The 17,990-nt window shown below is 47.9% G+C and overlaps 1 protein-coding gene across 12 annotated transcripts in view; it reads left to right on the top strand.

Moving 5' to 3' along the window:
• Nucleotides 1–3,553: 3,553 nt before the first annotated feature.
• The window catches only part of add1 (adducin 1 (alpha)), a 38,877-nt gene continuing 24,440 nt past the window's right edge, over nucleotides 3,554–17,990 (top strand). For all 12 annotated transcript variants that reach the window (XM_076992977.1, XM_076992984.1, XM_076992978.1 and 9 more), the window contains exon 1: nucleotides 3,554–3,700. The gene's annotated coding sequence lies outside the window, so the exon portion shown is untranslated. The remainder of the gene's footprint in view (nucleotides 3,701–17,990) is intronic.

Below are 17,990 nucleotides of genomic sequence, written 5' to 3' on the forward strand. Positions count from 1 at the left end.
CTCAGCTGTGGTCACATTTCACACTGATCTTGCTGTCACGTGGAAGCAAACGGCCATGCATTAACGTCGGGGTTACTAGAGGACGAATCACCTCACAAATGCAGGGTGCGTTTCTGGATAATTACGTCTGGAGTCCTTTTCTAGAGCCAAGCAACAAGGCCACAGCAGCCCAGCCTGTCTGCTGGACTCCAGATGAAATTCTGGACAAGGAATCTCCCCAGTAGTGTTTTACTTTTTGTTTCAGAGCGATTTTGTGAACTGTCATTTTTACCAAAAACAGGAAGTGAAAACCAACCCAGCCCTTACCCAGCCCTTACATATATCAGTTTTGCAGAAGCATTCAAATGTTAAATTGACATTACAGAAAATAAACCTTTTATAGTCTTCTTTTACAGAATACAGCAGATACTGCCTAACTGTGAAACAAACATCAAATTCATGTTCTGTGCCTGTGCCAGTCTGTGAGGTTGAGGCGGGTTTCTTTACACACTTCAGAAAGCACATATGTGACCATGGCATCACCAGATCAGTCTCTGGAGAGATCATACATCAGCCTGAATGCTCACCGTGTCTGTTGTCAAACTGTGTTTATTTTGCTTGTTGATAACACTATTGTTTTAATCATATTTGTTTTCTTTCTGTTTTCCTACTATTTGTATTTTCTGATTTGTAAAAACACTTTGAGTGACTGCAGTTTATGACAGGTGCTATATGAATATAAATTAAGTACCTATAATAAACACACACACACACACACACACACACACACACACACACACACACACACACAGGGCAGAGCTGCAGCATCTATGCACTGAGTGCAACCACCCACACCACCCGTTATAAATCCACTTACAAAATCTTTTCTTTGCATAACATGTTCTCGGCAGTAACTCATATAGCCAATGAGCATCCTGGAATCAACAATATTTAACTAAACCGGATGGGCCTCAATGGGAACGCTTGACATGAAGGTTAAATTCAGTTTAACTGCCTGTTCGCTTTGTTTTTGCTCTGGTCTTGTTTTGTGTAACTTGCTTTGTTACCGTCCTGTAGTTTGCTGCCATCTACTGGCGCAGTGGCGCGTTGCTCGGTGCGATTTAATGACCACATTTAGCTCGTTTACAGGGTTGCCAACTCTCACGCATTGAGCGTGAGACACACGCATTTTACCGTTTTCACACGGTCTCACGCCACACTTCCGATATCTCACGCCAAAAAAAAATATCCAGTTTATTTACCTCAGATCCACATATATGATTCAATACGTTACTAGTTCGCTAGCTCTGGCGCCATCCACCGGCGATATAACACTGAATCTGTGTCCATTTTACGTTCGCCACCCCCCCGCTAAACAAAATACACTCGCCACCAGCTCCAGGTTAAAATCTCACTCCAAGCGAACGTCAAAAGTTGGCAACCCTTATGGAGCTATTATAGTGTCACCAGAACCTGAACCTGAAATCATTATTACTTGAAAAAACAGTCTGTAAAATCCTCGCAGGTATGCAAAAATTCTAGTTAAAATTCAGGTTCAGGTCGAAATTCCGGTTCGGGTCGCAATTCAGGTTCAGGTCGCAATTCAGGTTCGGGTCAAAATTCAGGTTCGGGTCGTAATTCACGTTCGGGTCGAAATTCAGGTTCGGGTCGTAATTCAGGTTCGGGTCGAAATTCAGGTTCAGGTTGAAATGCGGTTCATCCGGGATACGTAGGATGAGCAAACAAACTCAGAGCTAATCGAACTGCATCTGGCCAATCACAAAACATATCAGAGGTCATTGGGAGGCTGCTAAATTTCCTGCAAGAGTGCGGTCCCTGTTTGGCGTGTAAGTAGCATGTAAGCAGCACGAAAGTGACCACTGTGCCACCCAGAAATGGCACCTTGTGGCAGCTGCCACATAATCGTGGCACTTAGTGTGACCAGTGCTGCGTGACTGTGGTCTCCGTTGTCCAGAAACGCCGCCTGCCTCTGCTGACAGACATCTAAAGACTCTTGGGTGACTCTGCGTATCGGCTACTCGCTTAAAATCATCCCGACGAGCTCCGAATCGCCATTTGTTGAAATGAAGATGGTTCATAACTTTTGTTTAAAAATTATGTTGAGTGAAATACTAGCCGACATCCAGCTAGACAGCTCTATATTACTAGTTCAGAATACTGTTTAGTGATAACGTCGAATTAAGATTATAGGAGGGTACGTGAATCTACAGTGGTAGACCGTTAACGACAGCACTAAATTTAAAGGGTTTATTATTATAGATGTATGGTTATCAGTGGATGTTCCTACACGCCATCAGCGTCATTTAAACCTCTGCGAGCGAATGGCATCGCATTTAAGCCTGGTTTAAGCCTGGTTTATACTCGACGCGCCGCGAGCGGCGCGAGGGTCCGCGCGGCGAAAATGACGTAATCGCTGAGGCTCCGCCCGTGCGCGAGTGCCTCGCGCGAGGTCGTGCACCTCTCGAATTTTGCAACTTCGCGCGCGCGCCGCGCTTCAGCGCGATCGACAAAGTCATGTTTGCAGGGTTCATACACCTATACAAGGTGGAATTAAAGCACTTGTACGGCACTTTCAAGGTCCATTTCAATATTTTCCAGCATGATAAACATAATTAAGTTAAATATTAATACATATACTCGAAATGATTCGAAATAATTCGCTTTTTTATCACATTATTTGATGGTTGTTTATTTTCAAAACGCCCAATCTTAACGTCTTCACGTTCTCTCATGTTTCGTCCTGGAATTACAAGAGGCTCGTATTTGTTAACGTATCGTTTCGGACAACACTGCAAAGCCATATTTATGTTTGATGCCTGATGTGTATATATACGGTCTCTGGTCAGGTAAAAATGTTCTTTCCCCGGTTTTGCAGGGGTTTTTTATTCTCCACTGCCACCTATCGCCACCTATCGTTTCGGAGAACACTGCAGCGACGTTCGCAAAAGTATAAACGCCTACACCGCTCGCGCAGGGTCGCGCGAGGTGGGCGGAGCCGCGCGCTATGGTCGCTCGCGAAAGTATAAACCAGGGAAAGTCCAGACCGACGTCGTCCTGTATGTCATACTACACTATGGCCACTAGATGGCGCACGAGACACCTCCTTCAGTTGAACGTCCACTGAGTCATGACCAGTGACTGTTTAAATACGGTCTCTGTCGTGACACACACGTCTTTACGAAGGTTCTTCGGTACCAGACTCGAAAACGGTGGACGACGATTAAACCAGCTACTTTAGATCCAAATACAGAATTACTTTGAATGGGCCTAACTCAAGGCACCTTTACGGTTTTACAGTAGTTTATCTATACAGCTAGGTATCTATTTAAATTCATATTTGTTATATGACGGGTCCGTAGATATTACTAACTGAATATTAAATTGAGCCCCTAATAACGAAACAAAACCCTTCACACCCTGCAGATTTGAACAGACTTTGGGGGGAGGCAGCTCTGGCCTGCATTAGGCCCGGTTATGCGTCAACCAATCAGATTCGTTGTTATTGAGGTACGGTTCGGAAGCCCGCTGAAGAACGTCCAATGGCGTGGCGTCTTGTAGCAGCGCGAGCTAAACAGCCGCACCCAGCGCGAGGGCAGATAGGGGCGGAGCAACAGGGCGCGAGCGACAACAGTGGAGCGGTGAACACAGACTCGGTGTAAACGCGCGAGCCCCTCCACGCGCCGCTGACGCAGAAATAAAGGTGAGCGTGCGTTAACTTTTACCTCCAACATGTCCGCGTTGCTACGCTACAATGTGTCCGTCCCGTTGCGCGAGTGTCGCGAGCGTGCCGGAGAGGCGCGAGCGCAATGCAAGGTCCGCCGCGCCTGCACCCATATGGCTCCCTCACGGGCGCGTGCGGCGCTGCTTTCGTTTTTAACATTCTTTAAAAAGATATTTCTGTCGCCTCTGCATTGCAAACGTCTTTGCATCGCTTTGCGCGCGCGCGCTGTGTGTATCTATGTGTGTGTGTGTGTGGGTGTGTGTGTGTGTGTGTGTGTGTGTGTGTGTGTGTGTGTGTGTGTGTGTGTGTGTATGTATGTGTATATCTCAACACCGCGCGAGAAGAGCTCGTGAAGGGTGGAGGGTGATCTCTCCCGGACACAAGTGGCTGGTTCGCTAGATCTAAACACACATGGAGATCTCTGCGTGGTGCCACCCTGAGACGGAGACGATGTGTTGTTGGGCTGGTGTGGGGTGCAGTGCACGCTGGTGTGGGGTGCAGTGCACGCTGGTGTGGGGTGCAGTGCACGCTGGTGTGGGGTGTAGTACTTCATCACTACACCTGGTCTTCACCCTCACACACTGCAGCGCTGCTCATTCATCTTCAAATGCTCAACTAGTTGCTCAACTAAGTGCTGGTGCAGTGCCGGGTCACACGGGTGGTAGCAGGTTCTGTGATCTTAGTTGACCCAGTGGGTGAGCGTTTACTCCACATGTTCATGATACATAACATGATCCAGGATGCATAACTACAGTAGAGGCGGTTCGGTAGTACTCTGCGGTTCTTTGGGTTTTTATGGATATGAAGCTGCTGTTGGTCCCGAACTGCACTGTACCATCTGGAGTTTGGACGCATGCTGCTCCGTTTCACGCGCCTGATCTGGGATCTGCTCAGCCCTCGTATGTCGGTGCTGAACCGGACCGGGCGGGTTAGCGAGGCGGGCCTGGGCGCTGTGGGACGGAACCTCCCGGATCCCGTTATTCTTCAGGAATGAGGCCGGTCCGGTGACGTCTAACATTAACGGTCTCGCGCACGGCCACTCCTTTAACTAAGAAAAGCCCTTGAGCTGTTGAACCAAGCGGCCATGTAAAAGTAGTTTTGTGTCCACCTTTAACACGATCTGAACTTCTTCTTCTCGCTCCTTGGACCCTACATGTAGTTTCAGTTGGATTGTTCTAAGCATCTCTCACTCTCTTCCACTTCCACACAGATGGTCAGTCTCCAGAGATTTAAATGTTCCTCGTGTCAAGCTGTCGTCTTGTCATCTCAGCCTCTTATCAATCCCTCAGTGGTTCATTCTGTGGAGCACAACAGGTTTTGTTGGGTGGGGCTACATTTATGAGCAGGAGTGTAAATGGCTCGGTCTGGTGTAGTCTTGGTGGTAATGGTAAAACCCGTCTCTTCAGTTCAGATATAAGTGGGCTGTCTTTACACCCCCCCCCCCCCCCCCCCACGTCTGGACCGTGCAGGGGACACTAAGTGTAGTCCTTCATCCACAGACTATGAAAAGATTCTGTAAAATGTGTGTGTGTGTGTGGGGGGGGGGGGGGGGGGGGGGGGTATAGTCATTAAAAGGTGAAATGTATTCAGCTCATACATGTGAGATTCAGCACACAAGACCTTTAAATAAATAAACAGAATCTGATTTCATCATGGCAGCAGTGGGTTTGGATCTGCACAGTCAGACTGCAGGCGATGCCTTTTGGGTGCCTACAGTTGAAACATCACAAGTACCAGTTTGCAGAGTCGCACAGTAAATCAGAGAGAGATGACTGTGTGTGTGTGTGTGTGTGTGTGTGTGTGTGTGTGTGGGTGTGTGTGTGTGGAGTGAAATTAGCAGCTGTTCTCTGTATTTACTGTCCATGGTTAGTCGTTCCTGTTGTCCTTAACACATCAAATTCCCTCATTGCCGAATTAACTCTGTGTTCCTACATGTGCGGCTGGATCTAGATGAGCCCTGCAGGTGTGAGTTCACCCCTGTGGGTGCCGTGTGTACTCGTCACTGTAGAAATCTGCATAGTGAATTTGCATCTGCACGCAGCTGTTGCGCTCAGCGGCAGAGAGCCGTAACGGGCCCTGGTGGAGGGTCTCTGTCCATAACGCCGATCCGCTGTGTGTGTGTGTGTGTGTGTGTGTGTGTGTGTGTGTGTGCGCTACTCGGAAGAGCTGGTCCCAGGAGAGCTACATTTAGCCTACACATGTGGGCGTGTGCAGGGCTGCAGAGTGCCAGCGTCTCCCCAGCCATCTGTCCTCACCCTCCACACGTCCCTCCACATGCTCCCAGCACAGCACCGTGGTCCGAGCACAGCCTGCTAACAGCCCAGCCCTGTTTGCTGGGGAATATATAAACGTTTGGATTGGACAGCCTTCGCTTTTGCTCTGGTTTTTTACCGTGTTCACTGTAGCGGTGTTGTAGTTCAGGTGTTTTGCCTGCGTTAGGTCTTATTTCCGCTCAACATTAGGTATGTATTCTTTTGCCTGAAAAATGGACTTGGCTTGGTTAACCTCAGTCGAGTTCCTGTCAGCAGGACATTTTGGTGTTTTGCTTTGAAGAGGAAGAGGTCATCGCATGTTTCAGACGTGACCCCACCCAGACATGTTTCTGGGTCCAGAACAGGCACGGCCTCCCTCACCACACCCATCCCCACATCTGTTCGGTGACACGCGTGAGATAGAACACGGCTCACTTCTCCATTCTTATCTCTGTGGAGATGCAGCTTGTTGGAACGTACATGCGTTCACACTGAACGTTTTGCTATACATGCTCTTGACAACCATATCTTCATTACGCTAGAATTCAGCTCAAGAATTTAACGTTGTAGAACTAGACTGTATGATCTAATGATCTATAATATGTAGTTCTTTATTATGGATTAGTGGTTCTTTTGAGCTTCACCTCTTGCAATAGAGGATTAATAACCACAACAAAGAAACGGAGATGGAGAGAACTAAACAAAAGGGAACCAGCGTTATTTTAGTTGTGCAGCTCAGACATGGTGCAGTCTGTTTGCCGTTGGCTTAGATGGAGAGCATGTTGGGTTTTGTTTTGTAACTTTTCTGCGGCTGTCGTGTGTTCTGGGTAAAGTCACTTTCCGGAGTCACGGAAATCAGGAGAGCGGAATAGAAGTTAAAGCAGGCGTGCTGCAAACCTGCCCTTCATCCTCCCACCCTTCATCATCCTCCCAACAGCCAGACACATCGATGTGCTCACAAAAACTGGGAATGAACATACAAGCCTGATTTCCCAGTACCCAGCAGTGCTAGAAAATATTTCTAGGTAAAGGAGAATGGACCAGCTTTGCCTCTGTATAAAAACAAAATCTAAGTTTTTTTTTTTTTTTTTTTGTAAGTCCCAGAATTTGATGCTTGTGTGGTAATGATGTAGTATAATAAATGAAGCAAAAATATCCGTCTGTTTGCACATGTGAACTTGGAGGCCGAGATGAGTGATATGAGTGTGGGAGTGATATGAGTGTGGGAGTGATATGAGTGTGGGAGTGATATGAGTGTGGGAGTGATATGAGTGTGGGAGTGATATGAGTGTGGGAGTGATATGAGTGTGGGAGTGATATGAGTGTGGGAGTGATATGAGTGTGGGAGTGATATGAGTGTGGGAGTGATACGAGTGTGGGAGTGATACGAGTGTGGGAGTGATACGAGTGTGGGAGTGATACGAGTGTGGGAGTTCTATTGTTTAGCCTTTTTTTTGCTTTTATTTTAATTAGAGTTTGTGGTTCACCTTATGGAGAGTAGCATATATGTGGATCTTCAGTCTGAAATCAAATTAAAAGTGTTGTAAGCCAGCTCCAGTCCAGGAGATCCACCCCCACCATAGTTTAGCTCCAACCCTGAGTGAACATGTCTGATCTAGTTAACATTGCTGGCGGCTAACTGGCTAACAGGCTAACCTTGCCGTCGGCTAACTGGCTAACTCCGCTTGGTGAACTACATCATGCTCTCATGTATATCAGGCAGGACACTCCTGCACATTCACTTGGTCTTCAGTCACTCCTGCTGGGTTTATAAGCCTCCTGGTGATACTCACAACTGCAGACTAAGTGTTAAATAACACCTTACGATGGTCGTCAGAGGTGACTGACACCAAAAACCTAATTAAGTCAGAAACTTGTGCTTAAACTTGTGCTTAAACTTGTGCTTTTCTGATCCCGAAAGGTCTCAACTTTGTCTGCTCTTTTGATTAGAAACATGCGTACACACCTGAGCATTTCATTTTAGAAAAATATTGCATCGTTTTACAATATTGAAGTGGTTGATGTCTGATTTGTTTAAGAGGAAACACAGATGCTACAGGATTCAGTGGAGCTTTGGGTGTGTTCGTCAGGTGGTTATATCAGTCCTGTTTTGCTGCTAAACCAGATCATAAAAAGCCACCCACACACACACACACACACACACACAGTCACTGCACAGAGGTCATGGACTGTGTCTGTGCACAACCCTGATTCTGTCACAGTAATCTGGCATCTGTCTTTGCTGGAAGAAACAAGACCTTCCTCATTCCTTCCTACACACTTTCACTCCCACTTATATACATTATCTCTGTCTGTCTGTCTGTCTGTCTGTCTCTCTCTCTCTCTCTCTCTCTCTGTCTTTATATCTCCACTTTCATGATTCTTTTCTTTTTACCTCCTGATTTCCAACCCACACATGCACACACTAACATGTGAAGTTGCTAGCTTTGAGCCTCTTGGCAGTGACACTTTCACTGGTCCGGGGTACATTGTCTTGGGGGCACTGGTGGGGGCTGACCTACATCACAGACTGGGTTTAGCTAAGCCAATCGGATTGACAGGATTCTTTCACTGCTGAGAATAAGATTCCAGGCGTGGTGGAGGAGAAGGCTGATGCCTCCTGTGCAGTAGTGCTGTAAGAGTGCATGCACACTGCAGCCGTGTGAATGTGGATCCTTTCTCCTGTAATCCTTCAGGTCTCACCATCTCTCTGCCTCTCGCGGTCTGTCTCTCTGGCCCCTGGGTTGGTCTCTCTCCCTCTCTCGGTCTGTCTCTCTGGCCCCTGGGTTGGTCTCTCTGTCTCTCTGGCCCCTGGGTTGGTCTCTCTCCCTCTCTCGGTCTGTCTCTCTGGCCCCTGGGTTGGTCTCTCTGTCTCTCTGGCCCCTGGGTTGGTCTCTCTCCCTCTCTCGGTCTGTCTCTCTGCCCCCTGAGTTGGTCTCTCTCCTTCTCTCGGTCTGTCTCTCTGGCCCCTGGGTTGGTCTCTCTCCTTCTCTCGGTCTGTCTCTCTGCCCCCTGGGTTGGTCTCTCTGTCTCTCTGGCCCCTGGGTTGGTCTCTCTCCCTCTTTCGGTCTGTCTCTCTGCCCCCTGGGTTGGTCTCTCTCCCTCTCTCGGTCTGTCTCTCTGGCCCCTGGGTTGGTCTCTCTCCCTCGCGGCCTGTCTCTCTGCCCCCTGGGTTGGTCTCTCTCCCTCTCTCGGTCTGTCTCTCTGCCCCCTGGGTTGGTCTCTCTCCCTCTCTCGGTCTGTCTCTCTGGCCCCTGGGTTGGTCTCTTTCCCTCTCTCTGTCTGTCTCTCTGGCCCCTGGGTTGGTCTCTCTCCCTCGCGGCCTGTCTCTTCACCCTGGGTTGGTCTCTCTCCCTCTCTCGGTCTATCTCTCTGCCCCCTGGGTTGGTCTCTCTCCCTCTCGCGGTCTGTCTCTCTGCCCCCTGGGTTGGTCTCTCTCCCTCTCGCGGTCTGTCTCTCTGCCCCCTGGGTTGGTCTCTCTGTTCTGTGCACACATATGGTATCAGAAAGAGGCACATACTGTTCTCATCGTAATGTAATCAATATTACTATTTCTTTGGCATATCGGTCTAATGGATCCAGCCTGCTATAATCCCACAGAGAGATGGAGACACGGGACGGGGGGGGAGACACACACTGAGGGACAGGGACAGCTTCCTGTATGGCACCAAATGCAAAGCAAACAAAATCTCAAGGCAAATGTAAAGGGTGTATCTTCAGGCTCCACCCACCAGCAGCAGACTCCACCCACTTCACCTAGCTTGTGAAGGGGCAGGAAGGCCATGTTATTATAGGCCTTTGCGTAATGGTCAGAGCTGTCAACGTGTTTCCATCACTGCAGACATCGCTAGTGCTGCAGTAAATAGTGCAGGATAAAATGCCTTTTTAAAGCAATACCACACTTACCAGACTTACAAATTAGGGATGCACCGAAATGAAAATTCTTAGCCGAAACCGAAAACCGAAAATGAGGAAACCAAGGCCGAAAACCGAAACACCGAAATACATTATGCCAATTATTAGTAACATTGGATTTTTGGCTAACCTCACTAAAATCAAGGCATTGCTTTTCAAAGAATAAATCAACTACAAAATTTGATTTGAAAATATTTATTTAGCACTGACATTACAGTAATGCATATTATAAAATAAAATTAGTGGTGGGCCGTTAACGGCGATAACGCTGACAAGGGCCGACCACTAATTAAATTTAACTCGCTTGCAGACCGTTTTTATCTGAGAGGATAAATATATGTATTTTATACGAGTTAAATTTTAATTATAACTGACTGGCCTGAAAGATAAATATAAATTCTCTCATAAAAACGTGACGCGAGTTGCAACAACATTAAACAGCTCAGGTAAACACACTTCTGAGAAATGTTGTCTGCCCTGCAAAACATAACGGGCCTCAATGTGCTCTATTAGCCTACGAAATCCCACATCCTCTACGACAGAGAACGGCTGATCGTCTAAGGCAACGAGTTCCATAATTTTTGGTGTAATGTCCTTTGCCTTGGCGCCATCACTGGAAAACTTTTTTGCTAGCTTTATCCAAATAAGCGCGTGCAGGTGGCGATTTTTGTTTGCGTCATCACAACACATTTTTTCGGCCGTGTTGTTTCGGTGATGAAAGTATTTCGGCCGAAAACCGAAAATGCAAATTTAAGCCATTTCGGCCGAAAATTTTCGGTGCATCCCTATTACAAATACCAACCTGCTCAATATCAGACTTACAAATACCAACCTGCACAATATCAGACTTACAAATACAATATCAGACTTACAAATACCAACCTGCACAATATCAGACTTACAAATACAATATCAGACTTACAAATACCAACCTGCACAATATCAGACTTACAAATACCAACCTAAAAAATATCAGACTTACAAATACCAACCTGCACAATATCAGACAGGACTTAGACAGTAATGGCGCATTTCCACTAGGGCCTGCTTGGCGCGGTACGGTTCGGTACGGGTCGATTCGCAACGGAACGGTACGGTCGCGTTGTGTTTCCATTACAATGGTGAACCACCCCAATGTGGGTGGAGTCGCTGTTGGCGCGCGGGTTGTAGTGTCGTGACATCATTTGTATACGACCACAACACCGGTCGACGCCCCTTAACACATAGCATTATTGTATCTTATTTATCTTTATCTTCATTATTGTATGTGATTGCTCTAATTATTGATAATAATTTGGTATTACTCAAACAGGCTGAACACACCCTGCATAAAAAGCATCAGTCATACAATCAAATGAAATCAAACTTTATTATGAAATATAGATATTTAAAGTACAACATATGTAAATAATATAGTTATAGTTTTAAAAAAGTGCAAAAAGCAAATATATACGTATAGCTTTATATGAAAAAAATATTTATAGTACTACAAGCAACATTGTGTGCTTTTACTGGCGTCTGTCTCGCATGGTGTTCACAAGTTCGCCAAGCACCCCGAGGAAAGCCCGGTTGAAGGAAACATTTTCCGCCAACTCCGCTCGCCTCGTCAGTGGAAGGGGAATCTTGAATGTAAAAAATAACAAATATTAAACACAAGTATTCCCGTGAAAGCAACAACAATATAGCGTAACTGCACAAAATGTGTAGCACGTCATCGCTGCTCATGCTGTGTTTATGGCTACAGCTAACTAGCAACTAGCAAGGCTAAGAGCTAGCTATTGTACAGTAGTGACTGTGGTGGTAACATTAACTACAAACACAGCTCTAAATTCCTGCGTTTACAATAGATGCGTTCATATTACGTTCATATTACATATTTTACGAGCCTAGTAGTAAAACTGTGAAATCACAATACACTCACCATTCTCCGTGGCCTCCAGCACCGACATTGTCCAGCACGTTTTCTCTTCCGTTACTGGCTGGCCGGTGACCGTATATGACATCCATTTGCTGGAACCATTTCCAGTCTTTGCGGTTTGCTCCGCTGCGTCCGTTATGGTCCTTCACCGCCCGGTAATCGCGTTAAGCTTTTTTAGCTTGGACCGACCGGCACTGCTGAACGGACCGCTGGTAGCCATGAGTGGCCATTAGCGCGGAAACCTCGCTAAAAACCTTTACATTTCTAGTGGCCCCGTCCAGTTCGCCCTGGATTTTTTGATCGCTGATTATTAACAGAAAGGTTTGTACCTCGGCGTTTGACCAGGGAACAGACTTCGCTCCTTGGGTTTTAAAAATGGCTGAGGAGTCCATAGCATAGCGGAGGAGTCGCTCTCCTGACGCAACCTGTGACGACACTCCCTGGCCAATCAGTGTCATGCTGTTCCTCCACGTCACAGAACTGTACCGCTTCGGAACGGTTAGAACCTCGAGCGAGTCTGTACGAAAAAAGTACCCAAAGGGGCCGGCTAAACGGGTCCTGGTACTAATGGAAACACTCACAAACCGTCGCGAATCGAACCGTACCGCGCCAAGCAGGCCCTAGTGGAAATGCGCCATAAGTTTAACTGACTAATCTCCATGTTTGCATCATCAACGTGACAAGCACGGTTAGGGTGGTCCAGATTACTTGCTGATATCACTTGTTGACTTGTTATCACCTTCCCCTGTATTAGAGGTGATGATTATATGTGATGGTGCAGTATGGTCGTGTAGTGTGTGCAGACATGTCGTGGTAGGATGGGTGTAATGTGTGTCCACTGAATCAGCCATTAACCGCGTCTTACATTTCCTGAAAGCAGTTAAAAGGTAGAAATAGCATCGGGTGGAGCCAGAGAGGGCGGGTGGAGATGTGGTGGTGGTGGTGGTGTAGGCGGATGTGGGGTTTCTGCATCCACTCTTCCTTTTAATACTCGTTTATGAATAATAAACGTAATAACGTTTATGAATGTGTTTAATGTTCAGAGTGGGATGTTGGTGTGTGTGAAACTCTGGCCTGCTGCTGATATTACAGCCCAAACCCCAGCGTGTGGTCCATGTTTGTGAAGCAGCTCTCGTGTGGTCCATGTTTGTGAGGAAGCTCTCGTGAACGTCCCCGTGTTCCTCACTCTCCACCCCATGCAGGGGCAGCCGGACCTGTGCAGTGAGCGACCCTTGACCCTTGACCCCGAGCTAGCCAATGTTAGGGGCAATGTGGATGTCTGGTCTTTGTTTGGTTGCCTTGTAGTTAAAAGACACGTTAAAAACTCTGAATGCATACACACTTAAAGTTGTGTTTTCTCTTCCAAGACTGGAGCCTTTATATATAGTGATCTACAATGCCAGCGTGTAAAGGTGTTCACCACTGCTGTTACACCATCAACATTAGTGCCAGTCGTGAGCTCATTTCTCTGGGTGAGCATGGATGTTTTATTTTGCATTTCAGATGTGTATTTCGTTTAGCAGTTGCCCCCAGGAATTCTCCTCCTCACAATGTGACGTTTGTTAAAAACAATATCCATAACTGTCTCTGATTAGACCAAATCGTTGTTTCAAGGATTCGTCTGTTCCAAACTATGTTGCTATTGGCAGATGTGAAAGAAATCGCGTACCATTATTCATGTTTGATAAGAGAACACATTTGTGTCAGGAAGCCATTCTATATTGGTAAATGATGCTGTGTGTGTGTGTGTGTGTGTGTGTGTGTGTGTGTGTGTGTGTGTGTGTGTGTGTGTGTGTGTGTGTGTGTGTGTGTGTGTGTGTGTCAGAGAGAGACAAAAATGCAGTAAATTGTGCAGAGAAAATAACGATGAGTCTCCGTTTGGAATAGATTCGGCCAAAGTTTAAATGTGTAACTTTGATTTTACAACTAACATTTTAGTTTGAGGTACGCAGGAACATGCCAATAGTTGGTTTTAACTGTGCTTGTCCTCCGTTCTTTAAGAGCTCAGCGGTCTGAGCGTTGGGCTGTGTCCCATTTCTCAGCTTTGGAGAACTGGTGGAGATGGAGACAGACCAGCTGGCCCTAAACCAGGCTGATTAGTTCCTGGGAAAATGGTCACTAGTTGAGCTCCAAACCCCTGTGAGACACCTGTGATGCCCTTACAGGGCGTGTGAAGTGTTGTGTCCCTCAAGCACCCAGGGCTCTGACCCACACAGCGACACTCGCTGCATTAATTTCTCAGGTTCCTGCTCTGTATTTCGGCAGTTTGAGGCCACGTCGAGCTGTCCAAGTCTTACGCTGTCGAGTCTTTGAGAGGCTTTAATGTGGCGTTTGTCATGTTGTGTTTGAGAGAGACTTTTAATGTGGCGTTCGTCATGTTGCGTTTGCCCACCTCCAGACCTCTTTTGATGGCTCGTTGAGGATATCGAGAAAGTCTCTTTTCGTTTTTCTTCTCTGAGCACTAAAGAGGTTGTGTTTGTACCTCGCTCAAAGTGAGCGCTGCTGGTGAACTCACAGGGAGCTGCTTGTATGTCGCTATTTAAATGGTAATTGAGATTTGCATAAAAATAAAACCTTCATTTATCTGTGATTCTCGATCTTTTGCTTATCTTGCCCCGCCCTCCTCCCAAACACATGTAGTGCAGTCACATGAAGCCTAAGAAGCCACTGAACACCGCACGCTGAGATCAGGTCCTTCTGTGTGTGGGCGAGGCAGCTGAGAACCAGTCCAGACCTTCAACACGAAGGGACGCAGAACACAGGAGAAGTCTGCTAACCCTAACCCCAACCACTCATCACAACACACACACACACACACACACACACACACACACACACACACACACACACACACACACACACACACACACACACACACACACACACACACCCCAACCACTCATCACAACACACACACACACACCCCAACCACTCATCACAACACACACACACACACACACACACACACACACCCCAACCACTCATCACAACACACACACACACACACACCCCAACCACTCATCACAACACACACACACACACACACCCCAACCACTCATCACAACACACACACACACACACACACACACACACTAACCACTCATCACAACACACACATGCACACACACATACCCCAACCACTCATCACAACACACACACACACACACACACACACACACACACACACACACAGCCCAACCACTCATCACAACACACACACACACACCCCAACCACTCATCACAACACACACACACACACCCCAACCACTCATCACAACACACACACACACACCCCAACCACTCATCACAACACACACACACACACACACACACACTAACCACTCATCACAACACACACATGCACACACACATACCCCAACCACTCATCACAACACACACACACACACACACACACACACACACACAGCCCAACCACTCATCACAACACACACACACACACACACCCCAACCACTCATCACAACACACACACACACACCCCAACCACTCATCACAACACACACACACACACACACACACACACACACACACACACACACACACACACACACACACACACACCCCAACCACTCATCACAACACACACACACACACACACACCCCAACCACTCATCACAACACACACACACACACACCCCAACCACTCATCACAACACACACACACACACACACACACACACACACACACACACACACACACACACACACACCCCAACCACTCATCACAACACACACACACACACCCCAACCACTCATCACAACACACACACACACACCCCAACCACTCATCACAACACACACACACACACCCCAACCACTCATCACAACACACACACACACACCCCAACCACTCATCACAACACACACACACACACCCCAACCACTCATCACAACACACACACACACACCAACCACTCATCACAACACACACACACACACACCCCCAACCACTCATCACAACACACACACACACACACACACACCCCCCAACCACTCATCACAACACACACACACCCCCCAACCACTCATCACAACACACACACACACCCCAACCACTCATCACAACACACACACACACATACACACACACACATACACACACCCCAACCACTCATCACAACACACACACACACACACACCCACACACCCCAACCACTCATCACAACACACACACACACACACACACACACGTTTTGTGATTGATGTCACAGACTCTCCTTCCTGCTTCTTCAGGAAGTGACAAAACTGGGGAGAAAACGAAACGTTTGGATGGCCCTGTGTCTTCCTGCCATCTCTGTTTGAGAACGCGTTCTAGTGATTTCTTCCTCCAGTGCAGCGTTTGTGTGCGCGTGAATGGTTGTTATGAGAGGACCTTCTATCTGCAAGCCCCCTCTCGACTCTGTCGCCTAGGAAACCATCGCTGTTTGCTGTGGAAACCGAAGCTCTTCCTGGGACTTGGTGGAAGTCAGAGCGGTTTCCAAGGAGACGGGCTCTGCTGGCTGGTCCTCGTCTCACGCGTTTCCAGCGTGAGAGTGTGAAGGAGGCGTGGGCGGATACTGCCTGAAACGGCAGAGTGCAGAAATCCCCAACTAAACCTGACCAGAACCTGCCCAGAACCTGCCCAGAACCTGACCAGAACCGGACCAAATCCCCGCTACTGTAGGTCTGTAGTGTACTGGTAACGTGCACGTGCATTACTGGTCTGTAGTGTATTGGTAACGTGCACGTGCATTACTGGTCTGTAGTGTACTGGTAACGTGCACGTGCATTACTGGTCTGTAGTGTACTGGTAACGTGCACGTGCATTACTGGTCTTTAGCGTACTGGTAACGTGCACGTGCATTACTGGTCTGTAGTGTATTGGTAACGTGCACGTGCATTACTGGTCTGTAGTGTACTGGTAACGTGCACGTGCATTACTGGTCTGTAGTGTACTGGTAATGTGCACGTGCATTACTGGTCTGTAGTGTACTGGATCATGTATTTTCTGCATCAGAATCGTGTTCTTTCTGCGGTGTTTCTCCTGCTCTGACCTGTAGTAACACGAGGAACAAAACCACTATGGCATCTTTAAAGGCACTTAAAGGTTTGTGTTATGACGTCATGTGGTTTTCACACAGCATCATTTTTGTTTGTGTGTTCATTAATTAGAGGATAATTTTATTGCACAAGTTCAATAAAACCTATTTTGTGCAATTTTGGTCAAACGCAGGGTGCAAGTGCAGTTTGTTTCTCTGTGTGTGTGTGTGTGTGTGTGTGTGTGTGTGTGTGTGTGTGAGTGATTGAGAGCAGCTGGCTTCAGACTGGGCCCATTCCATTATGCTCCAGTCATTTCCTGCTGTGGAGCTGTTAGCAGCAGAAGGCCCAGCAGAGGAGAGTAGGGGGTGGGAGGGAGGGGGGGGGGGGGGGGGGGGGGGGGGGTTCTGGTCTGACTTCACCACTTCTTCATTTCCATTGGGTTCACCCACAGGAGCCTTAAACGTGGGTTTTGGTTTGGAGCAGTTGTAAGCCTGGTGGGACGTTACCTCCTCTGGGTCTCTGCCCTGCTCAGGGTTCTCCATCCCCAGACCCCTGCACCTGAGCCTTGGCCGGGGGCTCTGCTGGAGCTCTGCTGTGGGCCCGGGGCTCTGCTGTGGTCCCAGGGACTCTGCTGTGGGCCCGGGGGCTCTGCTGTGGGCCCGGGGATTCTGCTGTGGGCCCGGGGACTCTGCTGTGGGCCCGGGGGCTCTGCTGTGGGCCCGGGGGCTCTGCTGTGGGCCCGGGGGCTCTGCTGTGGTCTTTTGCAGTGCTGGGTGAGGAGGTGTTAATGCAGTAAGAGTCCCAGGCCACCGTAGGCAACCTGCCCACACTGCCAATGCCATTAGACAATAAAGCTGAGTCAGAGTGCTAGCGCTCGCTCTCTCTCTCTCTCCGAACTCCCCCATGCACTCACTGAACTCCCTCATGCACTCTCTCTTTCTCTCTCTCTCTCCTCTGCTCTGCTCTCGTTCACTCTGGTTCTTTCTCTCTCTGTTGGTTCGTGTGAGTGTAGAAGCAGCGGCACATAGAGCCTCGTCCCCCAGAGTGGAGCTGCGCAGAGCTGCATCTGAACACACATCTCAACACACATCTCAACACACATCTCAACACACATCTCAACACGCTCCACACCGCCTGCATCTGAAC

This window comes from Brachyhypopomus gauderio, unplaced genomic scaffold (assembly GCF_052324685.1).
Source record: "Brachyhypopomus gauderio isolate BG-103 unplaced genomic scaffold, BGAUD_0.2 sc102, whole genome shotgun sequence".
Taxonomy (NCBI): domain Eukaryota; kingdom Metazoa; phylum Chordata; class Actinopteri; order Gymnotiformes; family Hypopomidae; genus Brachyhypopomus; species Brachyhypopomus gauderio.